A 22,122-nucleotide genomic window follows, 5' to 3' on the forward strand; every position below is an offset into this window, starting at 1 on the left:
CTGAAGTCTAAGAGTTTTTGTGACTTTGGTTCTTTATGGCCATAATGGGAACTTTAATACCAGGTGTTTCTACAGTGTCCCTTCAACATGAAGATCTCTACACTCCCTAACTGACTGTTCCTTCTATTCTTAAAGATTCCTAATCCGAGTCTATGAGATCCATCCTCCTCAGCAGCATATTTACTAGCACAAAATATAGACAGTACAGAGGGTCTGAAGTGCAACCCCTGTTAGGGACTCAGGGATAGAAATCAAAGGGGAAGGCCTATCAAAGTGTACCAAGAAGTCTGAGTCTAGATAAGAATGAGAGAAACAGGCAAATTATCTGATTTAAAAAAAATTTTTTTTTTTTTTTTGGTTGCGCCACACAGCATGCAAGATCCTAGTTTCCCGACCAGGGATTGAACCCACACCCCCTGCAGTGGAAATGTGGAGTTTTAACAACTGGACCGCAAGGGAAGTCCCAAAACAGGCAAGTTAGAGCTACATTTCGTTGAAGGATGAGGTCCAACATTTAGTTTTACACAAGTTGACTTGGAAATTTTAGAGGCCAGCAGGGCTTACAAGTGTAATTATTTATACATTGGTCCTGGAAGTTGGAAGAAATAATTGAAGGAAGATATTGTGATAGGTGGATGGAAAGAGAATATTCCAGAAGGGTGATTCTCAATCCTATCCTGCCCAATCAACTATTTGTAGTGCCTATTTACTATCCTGAAATGAAATTTATAGATTGTAGAACCTACCTACACACATTTTAAAATTATTATAACTATAATATAAAGTAGCAATTAAAAGAAGACAATTTATAATAAAATGATATATGTTTCCAGATGTAAATACTTGGGCAGACAACTATAGAAGACTCAGTACTCAAATGTTTGCATCTATTTGTAGAATAAACAGACATGTGGTAGCTTCGAAAGCAGGAAAATACAGGCACATTATATTGGTTACTTAAGTGCCTTGAGTATAATTGTCATAGTTGGCATAATTTTTTGAAAATGCAGAACAACTCTTGAAAAAGTTCCAAAGGAAAAACATATATTTTTTTCCTCATTTTACATGTTAGTTGCATTCCTGTAAAATTTAGTGTATATGAAAGATGTACAATTTTATCGTATTTACACATAAAATGGAGTTAGGTTCTCAACTGTAATTGGGCTTTTCATCTTCATAACTATCTAGGAGAACATGAGAAAGTCTTGTGTGATATGGAAAACCATGTATTTAAGGACATCTAGCATCACTATGGCCTAGTCAATGTAATTAGCATCCACCACAAACATTGGAACAGTAAAAAAATCTCCAAAAAACCTTCTGGGTAGAGGTAACATGTCTTATTAGTCACTGTTCTAGGGACATAGTGAGAGTGGGCTAGAGATGAATATGATTGGATCCAGGCTTTTAAAAAATATTAATATGATGATTGATCCTTTAACCCATATTCTCCCTGGGATGTTGTGTTTTAAGATTCCTTAATTCACATCATTTTTCTCTCCCATATAATGTTTCTCACTCTTTACCTCCCATCTAGATGAAGTGTACAGAAATAGAATTATTGGATTAAAGAATGTTAAAGCTGGAAGAGTCTTTAGAGATTACCCTCATCTTAGAGCCAAAGAGAGTAAATTCACAAATTGCATATGTCCCACTGGTAGGCAGAATTGCCAGTGGAAAACTTGATATTTTAGCTGACAGATTGATGATATTTTTAACCGCATGTACCAAGCGCATAGTTTAACAATAAAAAAAGTCACAAACTTTTAATTATTACAGAAACACAGAAATTATAAAAGCACATAAAACTTCTAGCACTTGGCTGTAACTCCACTAATTCTGGTACTTCAGTCTTGGAATCTCCAGCCAGCTGGTATCTGAAAAGCCTGTCCACATAGAGGTCTGTGTCTGCCCAACTCTTGCACAACTTCACATCTCTTAGGGTACATCTTCGAACACTCATTTATTAAATGTTTTATCCATGGTTGGTTGTAGCTTTTTTGGTTGGTGTTGATAGTTGTTTGTAAATTATATCAGAAAAAAAATCAAATTCATTTGCTCTTGGGCCATTTATAGGGCATTACTATTTCAAAAACTTCTGTTAACTTAGTTTCCTGATTTGTTTTTCACATCATGATCTCTTTCCTCACCTGGCCAGCGATCCTTGGGAGTGATCATATAATGTGTAAACAGAGTCCCAGAATTAGGAGAAATTAATGTATTTTCATGTACTATGTTGTTTTAGAATTAGGAAGAGCAGCATGTAGCCTCCTCATTCATGGTATATACATATGGATGTATGTACATCTATATATGCATGTATGTGTGTATATACACATGTATATATGCCTAGGTATGCATGTATTATACATATAAACATATATATATATATAAACATTTATTTATTCATTCACTCATTCATTCATTCATTTATATGGTTGGGAGTAGACTTTCTGTTGATGTTCCTATTTCTAAAATACTATTCATTTGAGAGAAAGGCAATCTGATGTGCAAAGACACACAGTAAGGAAATTAGATTACGATCTCAAATCTGCCACTGACTGATGGTCCAGTGCTTCTTCAACCATACAAAGAATCTCAAGGGGCTTTCTGGTCATACCTATTGGATGGCCCAATATGCTCCTGAGCGTCTTTCCACTAGAGTGGATTTGTATAGAAATTTGCTTTAACCAGAGATTTCCTTCCAACATATATATATAAAGCTAAATAGCCAAACCCTGTAGAGGAAGAGCTGTCCTCTCTCACTTCTACCTTAGGAAAGAAACTTCTACATGGACAAAGAGACTCTAATTCAACTGCTTATAATTTACAGAAGAAGCATATTATATCTAGAGTTTATTTATATTTCAGTTGTAAAGTGAATGTGGTGTTTTTGTGTTTTCCCTCCTTTCTTCTCCCACTGTTGCTTAACTTCCCTAACTTTGGTGACTTTTGATATATTTTAATGGATGTTCTTATAGTAATAGGGAAAGTTGGGATATTCATATCAGTTCACTATTTGCCATTCTGGAGTGATTCATCAATATGTCAAATCAGTGTAGGGAGAAATAAAAACACAGCCTATGTGATCTGGTAGTTCCCAACATCTAGTCCCCATCCCAGTCCCTACTCAAAAAGAGCCATGAAAGAATTTTGCTTAGGAATTTTTGGGGTTTTGTGTTTTTGTTTTTTCATTCAGGCAGCGTACCCTTAATGATACCTCATTGATTTTGTAATGTTTAATTTAAAAGGACAGTCAGGCTAGTACATAATCTTGTGTTGAGTAAAGACAGGGTTATTTATATGGCAAAGCACCAGATGAAATGTAAAAGTTCCAACTGACTAACAAGTACATAATTCAAACCAAATCACATCAGGGGAGACTGTGTAGGTTCCAGCACAAAAGCATCCCCAGGGACTGTGGCACGGATCTCTTTGCATTGAAATCAAACCTATACAAATTGTACAGAGTTCTCAGTGTTTGGATTTTTAGTAAGAAACTCACCTCCTGTGAGAATTCATCCCTGCCTCCTGACCGTAGGGTACTCTCCCCATGCTTTTTGGAGCTCTAACAGTCATTTCCTCACATTTTAAAGTGGCAATAATAAAGCCTTTATCATAGGGTTATTCTCAGTATTAATGAAACAGGTATACAGAGTGCTTAGCATACTGCCTGGCATACCACAACATTTAACAGAGGGCTGTCATTCTTTTTCTTCTCCTTTATTCCTTCAACAGATAATTACTGAGTGTCTCCTTACTGCTGGGTGTTGGGTGTCAGGCAAATGACATGGATTACAATAGACAAGTTCCATGCTCTTGGTGGGAAAGGGGTAGGTCTGTAAACTAAATAAGTGAAAATACATATAATATGTCAGGTGCTGAAAATGCTATGACAACAAAAAACTATGAAACAAAAATGAAGGAATCAGGCAGTGGTGGGAGGGATTCATTGCTGTTTTTGTAGGATTGTCAGAGACGTATTCTCCATGACAGTGTCAATTAAGCAGAGACCTGAGGCATGGGAGGGAGCGAGCTCCCCAGATGTCCAGGGAAGAGCAGTCCAGGTGGATAGGAGCGAAGATACAAAAGCCCTGAAGCTGGACAGTGCTTTCTAGCTTGGAGTTCAAATCAAAATTACCTCCAAATCAAAGGGAGAAAGTAAGAGAAGGAGAAAGGAATTTCTTTTTTTAAAGGAGAACATTGAATTCATATGTAGCTACAATATATTGGCCACTTCCTCTGTGTGCTCACTTGATCCATAATAGGTACTCAATATCTACTGAATGAATTTAAAAACTGCTATAATATGGAGACACTGTTTTGGGGAAGATCCCTGGTATTCCCCTTACTTGCTGCAAGTAATAAATCCTTCTTTATCCTGAAAAAAATAGCTATAATATACAAGCACTTACTCTAGTCTAGATCTGGTTCTAAACATATTTTATGTCATACCACACAGAATCCCTACAATAAACTACAGATTGGTGATCCACAACCACATCATCAGTGAAATGTTAAGATAAATTATTAAACAAATAGATTGTGAATATTTATTAAATAGCCAATAGTCTAAATATGTGTTTACTTCCATGAATGCCAAATACTTTTTTCAATTTTTGATGGTCACAAAAAATGAAGTCTTAGGATTGCAGAAGATACCAGGATTTCATCCATGTACTTGCCAAAGACTCTCAGGGCATCCTGTCTTCACTGGCCCAAGCCCAGGCATTCTTACCCAATGAACAGGTTGAATTAGAGTTACTAAGAAAGGATGGAGTCAGATTCCCCACATAAAACATGAAGTCATCTACTTTTACTCTAAGCACTTCTCCTATTCTGCTTTCATATTTGTAAAATAAAAATATGTTCATTTTTCAGGTCCCCAGAATCATCCGTGTAGTGTTGCTTCAAACACTTCCTTTTCCTGTCCCCCCAGGGGAGTCCCCACACACCCAATGCTTTGATTCTCTGGTTGGCCCTCACGTTATCTCGACTGGCCTTTCCTCACCAGTCCCACAGCCGTTAGCTAAGTCCAAGACTGCTTCCCTTTTTACCTTGTATCAATAAATCATCATATATATAACCTCTAAGGGCAAACGGATTCTAATTCATTAATAATCTATTCGATAAAAATAACAGCTTTGAATTTTCTGTTGAATTGTATCTAAACTATTTACTCATTCTGTCAGCAAGGAGTGATAATTTTGTGCCAAGTTTCAGCAGTATTTACAAAGATAAAGGGTTGTACTAGGACATCACATAAAGAGCTTTGGTTCTTAAACTGATTACTCATAGCAGAAGGCAAGTTGGATGGACATAATGAGAAACTGAGCAGAAGCAGTTAGGACAGGTTGTGAAAGTTCTGGTATCAAGTGAGATTGTCTAATTTTATAACCACACAATTATTAGGCACCTTTAACACGGCTCATAATTTACTTGCTCCAGCTTTGATAGCTTCCCAATGGCAAGTTGGAGGCTCTTGCATTGAAATTTACATTTTTATTCACCTCAGTACTTGTCACGATACGAGGCTCACCTTCTGCGTTCAGCAAATAGATCATTTTGGCTCTGTCACTAATAAAGTCTATAACCTTGAGCAGAAATTTTAAACTCTTGAACCCTTGTTGGATTAGATCTTCTCTAAGCTCCCATCTAACTGTAATAGTTAAGAGGCTAATCAGAAAATTCCCCAAAGAGTGTGCCCTGAATGTGTTCCTTAAGGATTGTTCATAGAAGCAAATATTAAATATCCATCAATAGAAGATCGGCTAAATAAATTATGGCATATTATTAAGATGGACTATACATGTTATTTTTAGTGACTACAGTATTTATGAGCTGACATTCACTACTGGATGTAAAAACAGTTTATAAATCATGTACAGCATGGCCTCATTTATGGAAGGATATTAACCACAGTGCAAATTTCAGTAATCTCTGGAAGGAAGAATTTCGGAGAAATTCTGTTTTCCTCTTTATATGTTCTTCATTGTTTGATGATTTTTGCCATGTTCCTGGATCATTTTTGGATTCAGATAAAAAAGCAATCTAAATGGTGGAGAAAATAAAGTTGACTACATTAGATTATCAAAATAAACATGAAATATAACCCTATGATTATGTAAATGAATGTGCTACCCCTCTAGGTATTTCACAGCATCCTCAACTTATCTATCCTCAGAACAAAAATTCCATTTCATTCAGATATTAGAACATTCTCAATGGTGGAAGAGAGAGGCAAATGTTCAAGTCTGCTATCATGATTATAGCTTTCTTGTCTGAATTTTTAAAACATTGCAGTCATTATCCAAGGCAATGGAGTAAGTCAGTGAGGAAAAATCTGGTTCTCAGTATACTGATCACTCACTTCTTTTTATTTATTGGTCATAACAGGCAACTAGCCCATTAAGATTTCCATTCAGTTTCTCATGTGAAGATGTGAGCTGCTTTATTTCTTCCCTCTGCCTTATTAAGTAAAAACTGCAAAAGACTCAGAATCATGGCACCTGAGTTCAATCAGCGGGGCCCTTTGCAGTTTCAAAGTGGAATATGGTTTAGCTGTTCAGTCCCCACTGCTTGAAAATGCTGTATTCCCAATTTAGAGTGTCAAAAAGCTATGGCTAATTATTCTCATAGCAACGATAATCACACCAATTATGATTCTTAAAAGAACCGAGGAGACAAAAGTACAGATAAGACTCACAAAGGCAAGTTAGAAAAAAAAAAAGAATGATTTCCAGTGTTATGAACCTGAATCTGCATAGACTTTTTCTTTTGGAAAGAATAATAATTAAAAATGTATGAAAGGATCAAATTATCCCTAGTCAATCTATTGGAGGTGGGTGAGCCAGCATTTGTATCATCATAGTTATTCCCACACATGGGGACTACTGCCAGCTTCCTGTTTGTAGCTGTCAAACTCTATCTTCTTCCCACTCCAAAATTTATGTAAAAAAATGATCAGCAGCAGCTTGAAGGAAATGAAAATTATAAAAGGAAATATATTGTTCATTCAAGAGGTTTATCTTTAGGAAGCTAGTAAAAGTTACAGCTTTTATAACCATGAGTCATAGGTTAATGCTTTTATCTACAAATGTACATAAACATACGTTTCTTTCTATTTTACTTCTAAACACAGGGAAGACTTGTATTTTGCTGCATGAGTAATAGTAACAAGGAAAATCATCTAGATTCTTCTTTTTGTCTGTTGCTCAAATATTTGATAAATCAGTAAGTGACAGTCTTTTACTTCAAAATTATACTACATATTCCATGTCAATTATGGTGGTCAAAACAGAGTAGGGTTTAATTTACAATCTATTAAGTCTGCAAAAAAGATTCATATATAACCAGTACAATCCTAGAGTCTAAATGGTGCGTATATCACAGAAATTATGACGTCTGTAAGCTTATTGAAGCAGTGAGATACATTGTCAGGAATGAAAGTCTTTTCTTGTCTTTTGCTCTCAGTTTCCATAGGAAGACAACGAATCTTTTCAGATTAGTTGCAAAATCTGCCATACTAGAAACCTATCATTAGACCAGATAGGTATGTAATAAACCGTAGAAGTTTATATCCTTTTGCTTGGTTCAGGTTCCTACAACAAAGTACCGTAGACTGGGTGGCTTATAAACAGCAAGCTTGATTTCTCATCATTCTCGAGGCTGGAAGTCTGAGATCAAGTCTGGGACCTCTTATGGTCCCAGACTTCTGGCTTTGCACTGTACTCTAACACTGTGGAAGGATTCTTATAAGGGCACTAGTTCCATTCAGGAGGGCTCCAACCCTCGTGACCTAATCATCTCCCAAAGTCCCCAACCCCAAATATCAACACACTGGGGGTTAAGATTCCAACACATGAATTGGGGGAGGGGGGCACAGACATGCAGTCCATAACACCCTCCAATTCACTTTTTGGAATGAGGTAACAAATCAATGAATGAATGAATGAGTCAGGACTTGCTGCTCCTAACAAGAACATACATCATGGTTGCTGTGAACACAGATGGAGATATACATGCCCAGCATCCTTGCTAAGGGCCCCTATAAAAGAACTAAGTGTTCTTAGTTAAGCGGAAATCAGGCTACTTCTCTGCTTTTTAAGCTTCGCTGATTTCATCCCATTTTCTACTAATGCTCTAGGTGCTTCTGAAAATAACACCATGGGACTGTGCTGCCATATGGCTGAGAGGCAGGCCTTTCTGAAAGTGTCACCCAGAGGAGTTCGCAGAGGACTCTGAGCCGTGGGCACATCCCTTTTTCTCTCTCTGCCTGCTTCACTCCCCCACCTCCCCACCCTCCTTCCACTCCCGCTGCAAATGTTCTGTAGCTGTCAGGTTTCTTTTATAGAAATAAGTGAAATTATAATGAGACAAGAGTTAGACGTGCTGGAGATGAAATGAAAGACTTTAAGGAAATAAGAAAAAGAAATGGCTCTTTCTCTTTGAAAGCCCTAAAGAGGAGGCAGGAGGTAGATGAAGGGGTTACACTGCTCAGGAAGATCTCTCCTTGCACATTTGACTTTCAGAAGTGCCTCTGATCTTTGCCCAGGGAGCTGGTGCTGAATTCAGCTGGGTCCAAACAAAGCTTCACTGTGGGCTAAAAAAACTCAAGACCCAAGGATTCTTTCCTTTAGGCCTGAATGGCCATGGCCTCTGAGCTGCCAGTCACAATTCCTGACCTCTTCAAGCTTTTCATTCAGAACGGAGACTGCAGATATATAGGAAGCATAAGTCTTAAGATTGTTAAGATCTGATGTATAGCATGATGACTATAGTGAATAATACTGTTTTCCATACTGGAAATTGTCTAAAAGAGTAGATTTCAGTTATTCGCACCAGAAAAATTTATAAAAGGTAAATATGTGAGGAAATGTGTATGTTAATTAGCTTGACTATAGTAATCTTTGTATTATATATATAGAAACATTATGTTGTGTTCCCTAGATATACACAATTCTTATTTTAAAAATAAATTTAAATAAATAAATTTTAAATTAAAAAGAGAGCGGAAACAGATACCTTCCCACTTCCTGATTTTTATAACATAGCCAGTTGGTTTGTTGTATTCGAGAGCATATTCTGGTCTGTTCCTTTCTACACTCATAGAACCTGATTTAGAACTTTAAAAAAATTTAGAGATAATAATAGTAATAGCAAGTATTTGTGTAATGTCGTACATTTTACAGAATGCGTTCATCTGTATCTCCTTCGATTTGGGGGGTGTTCTTTTTCCCTCAACAACCTTATGAACTTTGTGTTGTTATTATCATTGTACAGATGACAAAATGGTCAAAGTCACGTAGTTAGGAAGTGGTAGAGTCAGGTTTCAAACCTTGGCCGCCTTCCAATTAAAAATATCCCATTTTATAGGTAATACCATTTAGGCTCCAGAATGTTCAGTGACTTGCACAAGATCTCTGCCTAAAATTAGAGGCAGAGCAGGCACCGGAACCCTGGGCTTCCTTATCCCAAACAGGCAGCCATGCCTCTCTGTGTTCTGGCTGAAGGAACTGTTTTGGTGTGAATATACATGCTATTTACTGAGATAAGGGAGGTTTGGAGGAGAAGATTATAGGCTTAATTTTGAATATGATGAGGCTGACCTGTCTGAGGTAGAGTTAAATGGAATTCCATCTGGTCTATGGAACTGGTGTTCATGGGAGATACTTGGACAGGAGATACAGACTTGAATTCATGAGTCAGATAGAAATTGAATCCAGAGGAATGGATAAAAATAACCAAGGGGAGTGCACTGAGTTAGAAGAGAAATGGATTTCGAATTCGGCGGTAGGGAATGACAGCATTTAAGGTCCAGGCAGGAGATCATGTCTTTGACTAAGGATGAGAAGAAGTAACCGGGTAACTGGATAAATTGGAAGAGAGTTTTTATCTGCAAATTTAATTTCTAAAAATTAAGTTTTTGTAGCTTATTTGGCAGCAAAGCCTGACCTGACCTGACATGAGTACTGCATAGTAAATTCCAGGGTGTCTCTTGACTTATAATGAAGAGACATATCTGGAAAAGCATGTAGGGTTGGAATAATGACTCGATTAAATGAACCATAATTCTATGTCATTCTGAACTTATTCATGTACCAATGAAACTAGAGTCAAATGGGTAGTGGTGGTTTTAGCCACATGCCTCTATAAAGACTTAGGTGAGAAAAGGCTTAGAAAGGCCAAAAATTGGGACCTAGAAAGAAAAGGCTAGCCACATGGATCATTAGCAAGCTTTACGTTTCCTTCAGTGTCAGGAACTCAGGATGAAGGCTGCCTCAGTTTATTGCCTTAGTTTTCTCTACGAAGACATGATTAGAGCTAATAGGTATTGGTATCCAGACTGGATCTTCTATTAATACCCACTCCTCTATATGATAAAATTATTTTTCAAAATAACCATGTAATAATCAGTATTATCATTATTTTCGTTCTTTAGTTGTAAAACAAAAAGGAAGAATAAATTTGTTTTAAAGGTATTATTGAAATTCAATAAAATATTTCATGTATGAACTAAAATTTAGACTTGACAAACAAAAATACTACATCTCACAGTTGGCATTCTGTTTCACTCTTGCAAAGGTTAAACACAAATAAAAACTTCAGTGTATACAAAGACAGAACGAAAGAAAACAAAATTAGTTTCTTTGCCTTTGCAATAACTGTGCCATCCTGTTTATCCGAACTACAGTTTAAATGCAAGAATATGTAATACCACAGGGGCATTTGGGGATACAAACTGCACCTGAAACAAACTTGAACAGTTTCCAACATTTACATACTTGCTTTTGAAACAAATGTATGTAGATGAGTCTGTATATGTCAGGGATTAACCATTTACATGGTGGTGCTCAGAATTACCTTCCAGGTAAAATGCAATGTTTATTAAAGGATAAGTAAAAATGTGTGAATTTAAAGCTTATGCATTATTAAAACTTAATGGTGGCAATTGTTTTGAACTTAGACCAACAAAAGATTTTATCAGAAAGGACTATTTTATCACTGACATTGTTTAGAATTGCTGGTAAATGGTAATAATAAAAAGCAGACCAACTTTAATAAGTTTTACCATGGTTCTTAATTTTCTTAAGGCATCTTCTTAATGTTTGAAACCAGGCAGACTGACACCCGCCACACCCTGCTCTTGGTATGTCATTGGTTAAGAGTTCCATGGTAGGGAAAACAATGTTTTTATATGCTTTTTAAGCATTAGGAATGATAAAAATATTTGCTATTTCTAAGTTAATGTGGCTAGATTGTGGGTGGCATAGTGAATATGGGTAGAGTTGTAGTTGTAAATGACTAATTCTGGGCCTGGGGAGAAGAAGTGGGTGGGGGAAGTTGGTGGAGATCTTCCCTGACCCAACACTCCTGTGATTATAGGAATGTTTTCCAAGTCTGGGATTCAGTATTAGCAAGCATACTTGACTAATAGACCTACAACTGTGCTTACCTCTGGGTCCCTATTGATAGGACACCCATCTAGAGAGTTGATGTATTTGCTTCTGTCTTTAACCTTGCTTCCTTTCTAGGGATATTCCTCAGCCTGGCCCTTAGAAACACAGTCATTTTACATCCAGGATTCATTCAAGTAACCATGCAAAAATGTACTATCAGCTTGGTCCACCCCAGTTAGCACACTTAATCAAGGATCCCTGATAGACACATCTATGAAAAAAATTCAGCCTAATCCAAAAGAATTCTCTGCCCTCTTTGCTTGAATCTATTTCCACATCTATTCCCCAGGTTTTTACTGAAATAAAAAAGGAATAAAAGTTTTACAACTTGGGGGATTTGTCAACTTTCTCCTTCCAAGGCGAAGTTTGTACTTGCATCTTCCTGAGGTTTGTGAGGATCTGGTTATAATCAGCAGTCTTGAAACTGATCGCTGGTGGTAGAGCATGAGAGGAATCGCCATCCCCTTGCATGTGACAGTGAGTAAGGCTGTTCCTGGGTCTTTGGAAGGGTAGATAAGTCCCTCCAGATAAGAGAATGGAGGGTGCTCACTTCTCAAAGAGACTTAAGGAAGGTTTGGGTGCTGCCAGTTAAGGGGACAGGAATCATTCAGGGAACCCAGAATGTTCTTGATTACCTTAGGCTATCATTCCAATTCTCAAGGTCATACACTTTTTTAGGAAATGTCCTAAAATTCTCATGGGAGACCTAGACTGTAAATTTAAGTGAGCTCACAATCATGGGACCCATTGGATCAGCCCTCTTGGTGCAGCAAGAAAAAAGTTCTCTCAGCCTCCGTGAGAAGGCTAAAATTAGAGTTTCTCTGAACACAGTCATAAAAAAATCCCTTTTAGCACAGTCACAAAAAATCAGTCTATAACTTGTTTGGAGGATTTAAGAACTTCAGATTGGCAGTCCTTTTTTTTTAGCTTCCCAGCATTTTGTTAGAACTAGGCACCCATATCACAGTCCTCAAATTCAGCCATCTCTTCCTAGAAGGGTCCTCTCAGGTCCCCAAAGCTTAGCCTTCAGTGGTACTTAATAGCAGGTGACCACAGGTAAGAATTAGGTTAGTTTCTTCACCACTGCTTGCTATGAAGTGCTGATGTCAGATTCCCTAATACCAGCTGATTTTTATTGCCTCAGCTCTAAGCAAACTGGAAAACCAATTCCAGCTCTCCCCTGATGGTTTGTTGTGTGTATCCACTCCCGGAGACACTTTCTGTATCAATCTGAAAGAGTTTGAGTTGCTAGCAACCAAACAAACTCTGAATGATTCAAGCAGAAAATAAAGGTTTTGAAGGCATTAGGGTGTTCATAGACTTACTGGAGACACTGGAGAACTAGACAGAGAAAACTGGAAAAAACAAATGAACTCGATGAAATGGACTCGATGAAAATAATGTCCAGATCGCTTCTTTTTTTCTTATTTTTGCGGTACGTGGGCCTCTCACTGTCGTGGCCTCTCCCATTGCGGAGCACAGGCTCCGGACGCGCAGGCTCAGGGGCCATGGCTCACGGGCCAGGCCGCTCCGCGGCATGTGGGATCTTCCCGGACCAGGGCACAAACCTGTGTCCCCTGCATTGGCAGGCGGACTCTCAACCACTGTGCCACCAGGGAAGCCCCTCCAGATCCCTTCTTATGGGATGCATCTGCTGCCTTCTCTAAGTATGGGATACCAGACTTCGCTCTGTCTCTCTGAGGTCCCAGATTAGACCTTGGAGGCCTCTGTTGGCACCCCTGCCACTACTATATCTTGTTGTCATGCATTTCTAGCTCCAAATTCTAGGTCTCTCCAATTGGTCTAACCTAGGACGCATGCTCATGGCCTTCCATCCCCCACCTTGTTTGGTGTTTGCATAGAGAAGCTGCAAAAGCAAGAGACTCAGCTTGTTAGTTTCTATGCTAGGAGGCAAATTCTGCTTCCTGCCAGACTGTTAAAGGTGAGGAATCCTCTAAACATTGGGAAGAGGGCTGCCAAAAATCAGCCAATGTTTACCCCCATGTTCTGCACCAGCCACGCTGGCCACCTTCTTCATTTCATGGAACGTTCCAAGCACCTTCTTTTTTTAAGATCCTCCTACTGGGGACTCTCTTCCCCGGATCTTCCTGTGACGAGCTTCTCCTCATAATACATCTCCCATAAACGCCATCTCCTTAAAATAGCCATCCTCAGCTACCCTACCTAAAGGAAAGTGGCTGGCCTCATCCATTTCCATCAATCACTCTTTACTCCATTACTCAGATTTCCTTTCTGCATCCCTTCTCACTGTCTGAAATGATCTCATGTAGGTGTTTAAGTGCTTATTGCCTGTCCTTCCCATCTAGAATGTAAGTATCATGAACTCAAGGATCTCGACTGTGACCTTATTTGTTTTGCTTTCACCACTGAATCCCCAGCATCAAGAATAGTGACTGTCACATATCAGAGTTCAATTAGTATTTGTGGAAAAAATAAATTAGTCAAGATTCCAGTCTGTTGTAGGCAAAGACCTCTGTGGAATCTGAGACTTGGACAGAGCTGGGATACAGGGACCTCCCATAACTCTGGTGTGTATTATTATTGGCTTTCATTTTTCCCAAAAGAGTGCTCAGCACGGGGGCGTCAGCTCCCAAGCTCAGCCTGAATCTAAATAACGCATGATTGTGAAAGACTTTGAAAATATAAAAGACCACATCAGTTCTAAACTGTATTCTCAATGTATGTGGGTTGTTCTGCTGGTACCACTTTCTGACCAATCAAACTGCACATTATATGTGATGTAGAGGTCCTACTGAGTAAATCACCATTTCAGCATATACAGATTTATGACAATTTTTTTGTTGAGATGATGCATTCTGCATGCCTCTATGGTGTGTGCCTTTGACATGCACTGGGCAGCGTTACAAATGTCAATGTCTGGGGTTTTTACCATTTACCGTAAGGGAATTCAAAGTATTTCCTGATGTCTCTGAGAGGGTCCAAAAACATGAAAACATCCTCAAGGCAAGTTTCAGTGATTCTGGGACACCAGGCAAAATTTCCAAGGGTATCTGGGTAGGACGGTTCTCACACCCTTCTTCTAAAATGGCATAAAATATAGCTTACACCATATCACTGAGTAAATGATGATTTGCTTGAAGCAGTTAGATCTTGGCTTTGGAGTCTCAATTCGACCAAAAGACAAAGTGTATTGTTCAAAGACCCAGGACTGAATCCATAAATGGATTCTCATTTCTGCCATTACCTAAATGTATGATCTTGGGAAGTCACTTTACCTCTATCAACCACAGAATATTAGATAAAATTATCTCTTAAGTCCCATAGTACTGATATCCCTGTTCTTTGAGCTCTAGGAATTAACCTGTATGGTGAAGGTAGAAACCTCTTCATGAATCTGAGATGAAACTTGATTTGATTTTGAAAAACATCATGTCTCAATCCTATTTTTTGACATTCATTTCCCCCCATGTGAATTATAAAGGTGATCTCTTTCTAGATTTCCCCCTTCAGAGGAGTATTGTCTATTAACTAAAACCAGGTAAATATTTGAGATTTCCATTCTGGAACTGCCTCGGTCTGTTTCTAAGTAGCCAGTGTTATGAACTCAGGCGATGACTTTTGAAATCCCCTTCTGCTCGCTGCCTCATTTAGCTTTGACACAGGGGAGACTTGCCGTTATCTTTAGAAATTCCTTCTCTTTTTGTTAGCTCTGCAGAAAATCATCTCCATTTTTATTACTTTGCTCTATCAGTGATTATGATGTAAGCCCCTGATGTCATTGTAAGAAGCTCCTGATCAGCTTTGGTTGATTAGCTTCCTGGAGGAGAGGCACCGGGTTCAGTGAGAGCACCTCTGGTTTTGCTTTAAGGCGAAGGCACCTGTGCTCAGCTGCCAACTTGATAAGGAGCAGAGAACTGGGCACCATCCAAGCAGAAAATTCAGAGTCTCAAAAATTGCTAAGGCAGAGAAAGGCATAAGACATATGTGACTAGTTCTGAGCATATGTGCTCAAGTTAGAGAAGAAAATTTAAGGAAAGACTTCTTTCTCGTGCCAATTAGAACTCCTTATATCATTCACTTGACAAGCAAACCTATATCCCTTGATATTTCTAAATTACAACATGTCTCTCACATATGGCATAGGGTATTTTTATCCCCAAATCCACATGATCTCAAAAGGGAAATTATAAAGATAGAACCATAGCAATATGTCTGGGGGAGAAATTGGTCACTCAGAGACCCTTGTATCTCTCCTGCTCCATCCCCTGTCCACTCCACTGAGGGCTGTGACCTGTATTCCCCTTATGTCTGCTCCCAATATATATAATTATTTATTTTAAATTGTCAACTTCACTGAATATGTATCAAATGCCTATTTCAATAGGGTGCATCGAGGAAAGCATTGTTGCAGTAAATTTGCATGCAGCAAAGTTTTCAAAATTATGAGGCCCAGAGATACTGTAAATTTCTACCACATGCTGTTATTGCAAAAATAAAAACCTAAATGACATGAAAAGATACATTGTCCCTCTAGGCATGGACTCTTTTTTTTTTTTTTTGGCTGCATTGGGTCTTCGTTGCTGTGTGTGGGCTTTTTTTAGTTGTGGTGAGTGGGGGCTACTCTTCGTTGTGGTGTGCAGGCTTCTCATTGCAGTGGCTTCTCTTGTTGTGGAGCACTGGCTCTAGGCGTGCGGACTTCAGTGGTTGTAGCACGTGGGCTCAGTAGTTGTGGCTTGTGGGCTCAGTAGTTGTGGCTCGCAGGCTCAGTAGTTGTGGCACACGGGCTTAGTTCCTCTGTGGCATGTGGGATCTTCCCGGACCAGGGCCCAAACCCGTGTCCCCTGCATTGGCAGGCAGATTCTTAACCACTGCGCCACCAGGGAAGCTCCCAGGCATGGACTCTTGGCGAAGCTGTTCGACTCCAACCTCAGGTTGCAGCTGGCATTAGTATTCTCTGATTATCCAGCTTCTCCACAAAACAGACTGTCATGTAAAAATCCTATTCAGCTACCTGTGGAAACACAAACAAAACTCAGGCTTCTTGGTGTCCCCTCCAGTCTCCCAAGAGATTCTTCAAGGAGACTGACTCACCTTGGGCACTGTGACTCCTGGTGACTCACATCCCATTTAGGAAGGCCACACCCACCCTGGAAGCCTCTGACAGTCCTATGCTTTCTCATCTGCATTTTTAAAAACATTTGTATTGGAGCCTAGTTGACTTACAATGTTGTGTTAGATTTAGGTGTACAGCAAAGTGAATCAGTTATACGTAAACATACAGCCACATTTTTTTTAGCTTCTTTTCCCATATAGGCCATTACAGAGTACTGAGTAGAGTTCCCTGTGCTCTACAGTAGGTCTTTATTAGTGATCTACTTTATATATAGTAGTGCGTATATGTCATCTACATTTTTAAGTCACTGTTCTTCTGATAGTCATCTGAGTTGGCCCTTCTGTGTTTACAAGAAGCCAACTTCTCTGGGATGGGAATGTAGAGTCCATCCTCATTTCCTGTGTTTGGGGGCAGAGTGGGACGGTCCTTCTGGAGCTGCATTTAGTGGTGATATCATGCAGGGCTGGCTGCTTGCCACCTCCCCTTCATCCCATCAGGCTGATGGAAAGATGGTCTATCGTGGTAGGTATTGCTTTGTGTGTAATTCTGGTTGCCCGGTTTGACTGTAATTCAACTGCCTACTAGCTCAGGAGGGAGACTTGAATATTTTGTGTTGCAATTTTCTAAAGTCCAAAATGGACAGAATAATGATGGAAACTATCTCAAAGCTGCAGTGAGGACTAAAGGGGTAAAATAGCAAAGTTTTTAGAACAGTGCCTGGCCCATGGTAAGCATTCTATACATGTTTGCTATTATTAGTATGTGACACATGAACATTTTACTCGTTAGGGGCAGAAGTGACATTTAAATCAGTACTTTATATAATATCTATCATGATTAGACGTTTCTCTCCATTGGTACCACAACTCTGTGCTCTTAGTAGGAAAGATAAATTTGCCCCTTTTTACTGATGAAAAACTTAATATTTCTAACTGTTAGCTATGATGTTAGATAGAAGGAGAATTATACCAATATTCATGTTTATTGAGTGCCTACAATTGGTCAGGAATGACCTTCAAAGTCCAAAGATAATGGCTGAAGAAGCCATTCTGTAGTTTTGGCTCTTAAGAATTGTATACTTAATTAGGAATACATAATGTGAGCAGATATTTAATTAAAATCCATGTGCTATAAAAGTTGTTTACTATAGCTATGGTGGTATAGGAGAGAGAGTAAGGACTTCTGCCTGGGGAAATCAGGAAGGGCTTCACAAAGGAGGTGATATTTTTGGATGGCCTTTGAAGGAAAAGTCAGATTGCTCTAGAAGAGGAAAGAAGCAATGGCATTCCAGGAGGACGTTTGGTGACTTCTAGCTAGATTTCTTCTCATAACAAGTCTATTCTCGTCAGTTAATAATATTAACCCAAAAACTGGGTTCACCTCTTGGTGGTTGTTGAGCCAATAGGTACAACCAAGCCAAAGATCAGGAGAAGGAAGGATTTATTATTACTTGCAGCAAGTAAAGAGGACCCCAGCAATCTTTCCCAAGGCAGTCTCCTTAACAGCAAAATTGGGGAAGTTTTAAGCTAAGGGTACATGCATATTCATGAAAGGGCTGGAGTAGAGGAGAATTCAGCATAGAATTGGGGCAAAGGTTGACAGAGTCCAAGCCTTAGTTGATTGAAGTCAGGAGAGTCAACATCATCATTCCATCCTCCACCTGGTGGGGGCCTTAGTCCCTGCAGAACTCAAAGATATATTATTATGTATATCGCTTGAGGAGGAACTAGGACTCTGCTTTATCACTGCACTATTGTTTGACTGCCTTTTCTCTGTTCCTGCATTCCTTTGTTTCCTTAAGATCCTTCATTACCAAGACCTGTTCAAGGGCAAGCTTTGTAACCAGGCTTAGATCACAAAATGGCTTAGGCCAAAATGGGTTCTCTTATGTCCAGAAAGCCATTCCTGGTTCTCTTTCTCCAGGAACCCCCTATCCTATCTGCTTAAAATAATGCCTGTCATGTCTGAAAATGCTGAGACCAAATGTACCCTCAGAGCCTGCTCCCTTAGTGTCCCAATCATAGTGTTCTCAAGGCCCCATGAATGCACTAGGTTTGTGGTCCTGGGCAGACAGAGCCCTATCACTTAAGGGAACAGCCACTTTCATTTCTGTAGCCCCTCTAACGCTTTGCTGCAAGGAAAAAATACTTATGCTCACTTCTATCCCAGCAAGCGACAACAAGGTGGGGAGAGTAACCTCAGTGACCTCAAACAAAACAGTATGTAACACTTGTCATACAGGTTCGGTGTGCAAAAACTTTAAAGACCATCAAGCATTGCCTTCTTCAGGAGTTAGTCAGTTTCCATTCTTTCCTTCTTAATATCAGTGAGGCACCTTTAATATCCATCTTCAGCCTAAAATATTTGAATTTACCTGATAATCCAAGAGAGTACTATCAATAGCCCATCCTGCTGCCTATTAAAGAGAAGGTTTATCCCTGAAACGTCCTGCCCTTCATGGTCTCCAAAGCGTTGTCCAACTCTTCCTTCTCCAAGAAGCAGAAATAAAGGAAGACCCGACTGGAATTCTTTTAAAAACATCATGAACATTGCTACCCTCCTGACTTTCTGTTTTTGTGAGATATCAATGCATAAGAAAGGCTAAGATTGGATTTCTTTAAAGTAGACTCAATCCACTCTCTAATTTTTGTTTTCTTGTGATTTTTTAAAAAAGAAATTATGTTTTACAACAGTTTTAGGTTTATAACAAAATTAGGAGGGAGATATAGAGAGTTCCCATATAACGCCTGCCCACACACATGCATAGCTTCCCCTATTATCAACCTCACTTGCCAGAAAGGCACATTTTTTGCCAAAGATAAACCTAAATTGAACATCATGATTATGTGTCAGTTTAGTCCAAAGTCTGTAGTTTACCTTAGGGTAACTCTTGTTAGTGTTTTATGGGTTTGGGTATAATGATATATATCTGTCATTATACTATCAAATATATTATTTTCACTGCACCCCAAATCCTTTGTGCTCTCCTAATCGTCTTTCCTCCCCCACCACAGTCCCTGCCAACTGAAGATCTTTTTGTTGTCTCCATAATTTGGCCTTTTCCAGAATGTCATATAGTTGGAATCACAGAGTATATAGCCTTTTCAGATTGGCTTCTTTCATTTAGTAATATGTATTTAAGCTTCCTCCATGTCTTTTCATGGCTTGATAGGTGATTTCTTTTTATTGCGAATAATATTTTATTATCTGGATGTACTACAGCTTATTTATCCATTCACTTACTGAAGGACATCTTGCTTTCAAGTTTTGGCGATGATGAATAAAGCTGCTATAAACATCCATGTGCAGGTTTTTGCTTGGACATGTTTTAGATTCATTTAGGTGAATACTAAGGAGTACTATTGCTGGATTATAGGGTAAAAGTATGTGTAGTTCCGTAAGAAATCAGCAAGCTGTCTTCCAAAATGGCTGTACCATTTTGCATTCATACCATCAATAAATAAGAGTTCCTGTTGTTCTACATCCTTGTTGGCATTTGGTGTTGTCAGTGTTCTGCATTTTGACCATTCTAACAGGTATATAGTGATATCTAACTGTTGTTTTAATTTCCATTTCCCAGACAACATATAATGTGGAGCATCTTTTTGTTTGCTTATTTGCCATCTGTATATCTTCTTTGGTGAGGTATCTTAGGATCTATGGTCAATTTTTTTAATTGAGTTGTTTGCTTTCTTATTGTTAAATTTTAAGAGGTTTTTTTTTTGTATATTTTTGATAACAGTCCTCTATGTGTCTTTTGCAAATATTTTCTCCCAGTCTATGGCTTATCTTCTCATCCACTTGTTATTGGCTTTCACAGAGCAAAAGTTGTTAATTTTAATGAAGTCCAGCTTATCCACTATTTCTTTTATGGCTCATGTCTTTGGTGTTGTATCTACAAAAGCATTACCATACCCTAGGTCATTTAGGTTTTCTCCCATGTTATCTTCTAGGAGTTTTATACATTTAGGTCTATGGTCCACTTTGAGATAATTTTTGTGAAGAGTGTAAGATCAGTGTCTAAATTATTTTTTACCTGTGGATGTCCATTTGTTCCAGTACCATTTGTTGAAGAGATCATCTTCGCTCCATTAGATTACCTTTGTTCCTTTGTCAAAGAACAGTTAAGTATATTTATGTGGGTCTATTTCTTGGCTCTCTGTTCGGTTCCACTGATCTATCTGTCTACTCTTTCACTGATACCACACTTTCTTGGTTACTATGGCTTCATAGTAATCTTGAAGTCAGGTAACATTAGTCTTCCAAATTTGTCCTTCTCCTTCAATACTGTGTTGGCTATTCTGGGTCTTTTGACTCTCCAAGTAAACTTTAGAAACAATTTGTTGCCATCCATAACATAACTTGCTGGTATTTTGATTGAGATTTCTTGTGATTTTTTATAATGACTAAAGCTGTGGTGTTCAATGCAGTAGCCATGAGTCACAAGTGACTATTGAGCCCTTGAAATATAGCTGGTCCAAATTGATATTTGCTATGAATATAAAATACACACAGGGTGTTGAAGACCAAAGATAAAAATAATGAAAACTATATTATTGTTTTTTTGTATGGATTACATGTTGAAATGACTATATTTGGTATATGTCGATATCAGAAAACATATTATTAAAATTTATTTTCCCATTGCTTTTTACTTTTTCTTAATGTGGGTCCTAGAAAATATAAAATTCCCTATGTGGCTCACATTATACTTATTTTGGAAAGCAATGCTTTGGAGAGCCTGGGAATGCCACTGTATTCTGCTCTCTTTACTAATGCTCTTACTAGCTGATTGATTGGAACATCTAGGATAATTTACAGAAAAATAACTTTAGTCTAGGCCTGGATTTCCTGTCAGCATTTCTAATTAACCTGCAAGAGTCCACAGAAGTCTTAGTTCAAATTATCTTCATTCCATGAAAACATCTTGAACCTGAATCCCTTTACTTAAGTTACTACCTATGGCAGACACTATAGAGTATCTAACTTAACTTGCATTCTCAACTCTTTTCTTCCATGATGCTTTACACTTTGAAAGTTGTACATATAAAAAACTCTTCTACTCTGTCTCCCCATGGAGCTCAATAGGCCCAAATAATACCGTTTTCGACAATAAGACTTGGCTGAAGCCTACTGAGGAAAGGACACTTGCAGCTCCTAAAATCCCTTCCCCCACTTCTTTTTGTCTCCAATGCACGTATGTTGCTGACACTTAAGCATCCAACTTGTGCCTGGGAAGGAAAGGCCAAGAGAATGACACAGATCCTGTGTGTTTATCTTTGTAAAGCTACTAAGTTAATGTCAATGGTCACTCAACTTCAGACTTTTTGTAATATGTGAAATAATCTGCTTGTTGTATAAACTTCTGTAAATTAGGTTTCCTGTTACTTGCAGCTGAACATATTCCCAACTGATGAACCAAAGCCATTATTCCCAGACTTGGAACTTGGTGTCCAGACTTGGAACCTGGGTGCCATTGTTGACTGCCTCCTCTTCACCAAAACCTGAAATCTGTCATCGAGCCCTTTGTTATCTGTCCCATGCACTCCTACCTTTTCAATTTCATTC

The 22,122-nt window shown here is 38.6% G+C and overlaps 1 protein-coding gene across 8 annotated transcripts in view; it reads left to right on the forward strand.

Annotated features, from left to right (window-relative positions):
- CELF2 (CUGBP Elav-like family member 2) overlaps positions 1–22,122 on the forward strand; it is a 1,226,917-nt gene that overhangs the window by 94,918 nt on the left and 1,109,877 nt on the right. For 5 of the 8 annotated variants that reach the window (XM_079914891.1, XM_079914887.1, XM_079914888.1 and 2 more), the window contains exon 3: positions 372–472. The exons of the other annotated variants lie outside the window; for them this stretch is intronic. The gene's annotated coding sequence lies outside the window, so the exon portion shown is untranslated. The remainder of the gene's footprint in view (positions 1–371; positions 473–22,122) is intronic. 8 annotated transcript variants of the gene reach the window in all.

This window comes from Stenella coeruleoalba (assembly GCF_951394435.1).
Source record: "Stenella coeruleoalba genome assembly, chromosome: 2".
In the NCBI taxonomy this organism is placed as follows: domain Eukaryota; kingdom Metazoa; phylum Chordata; class Mammalia; order Artiodactyla; family Delphinidae; genus Stenella; species Stenella coeruleoalba.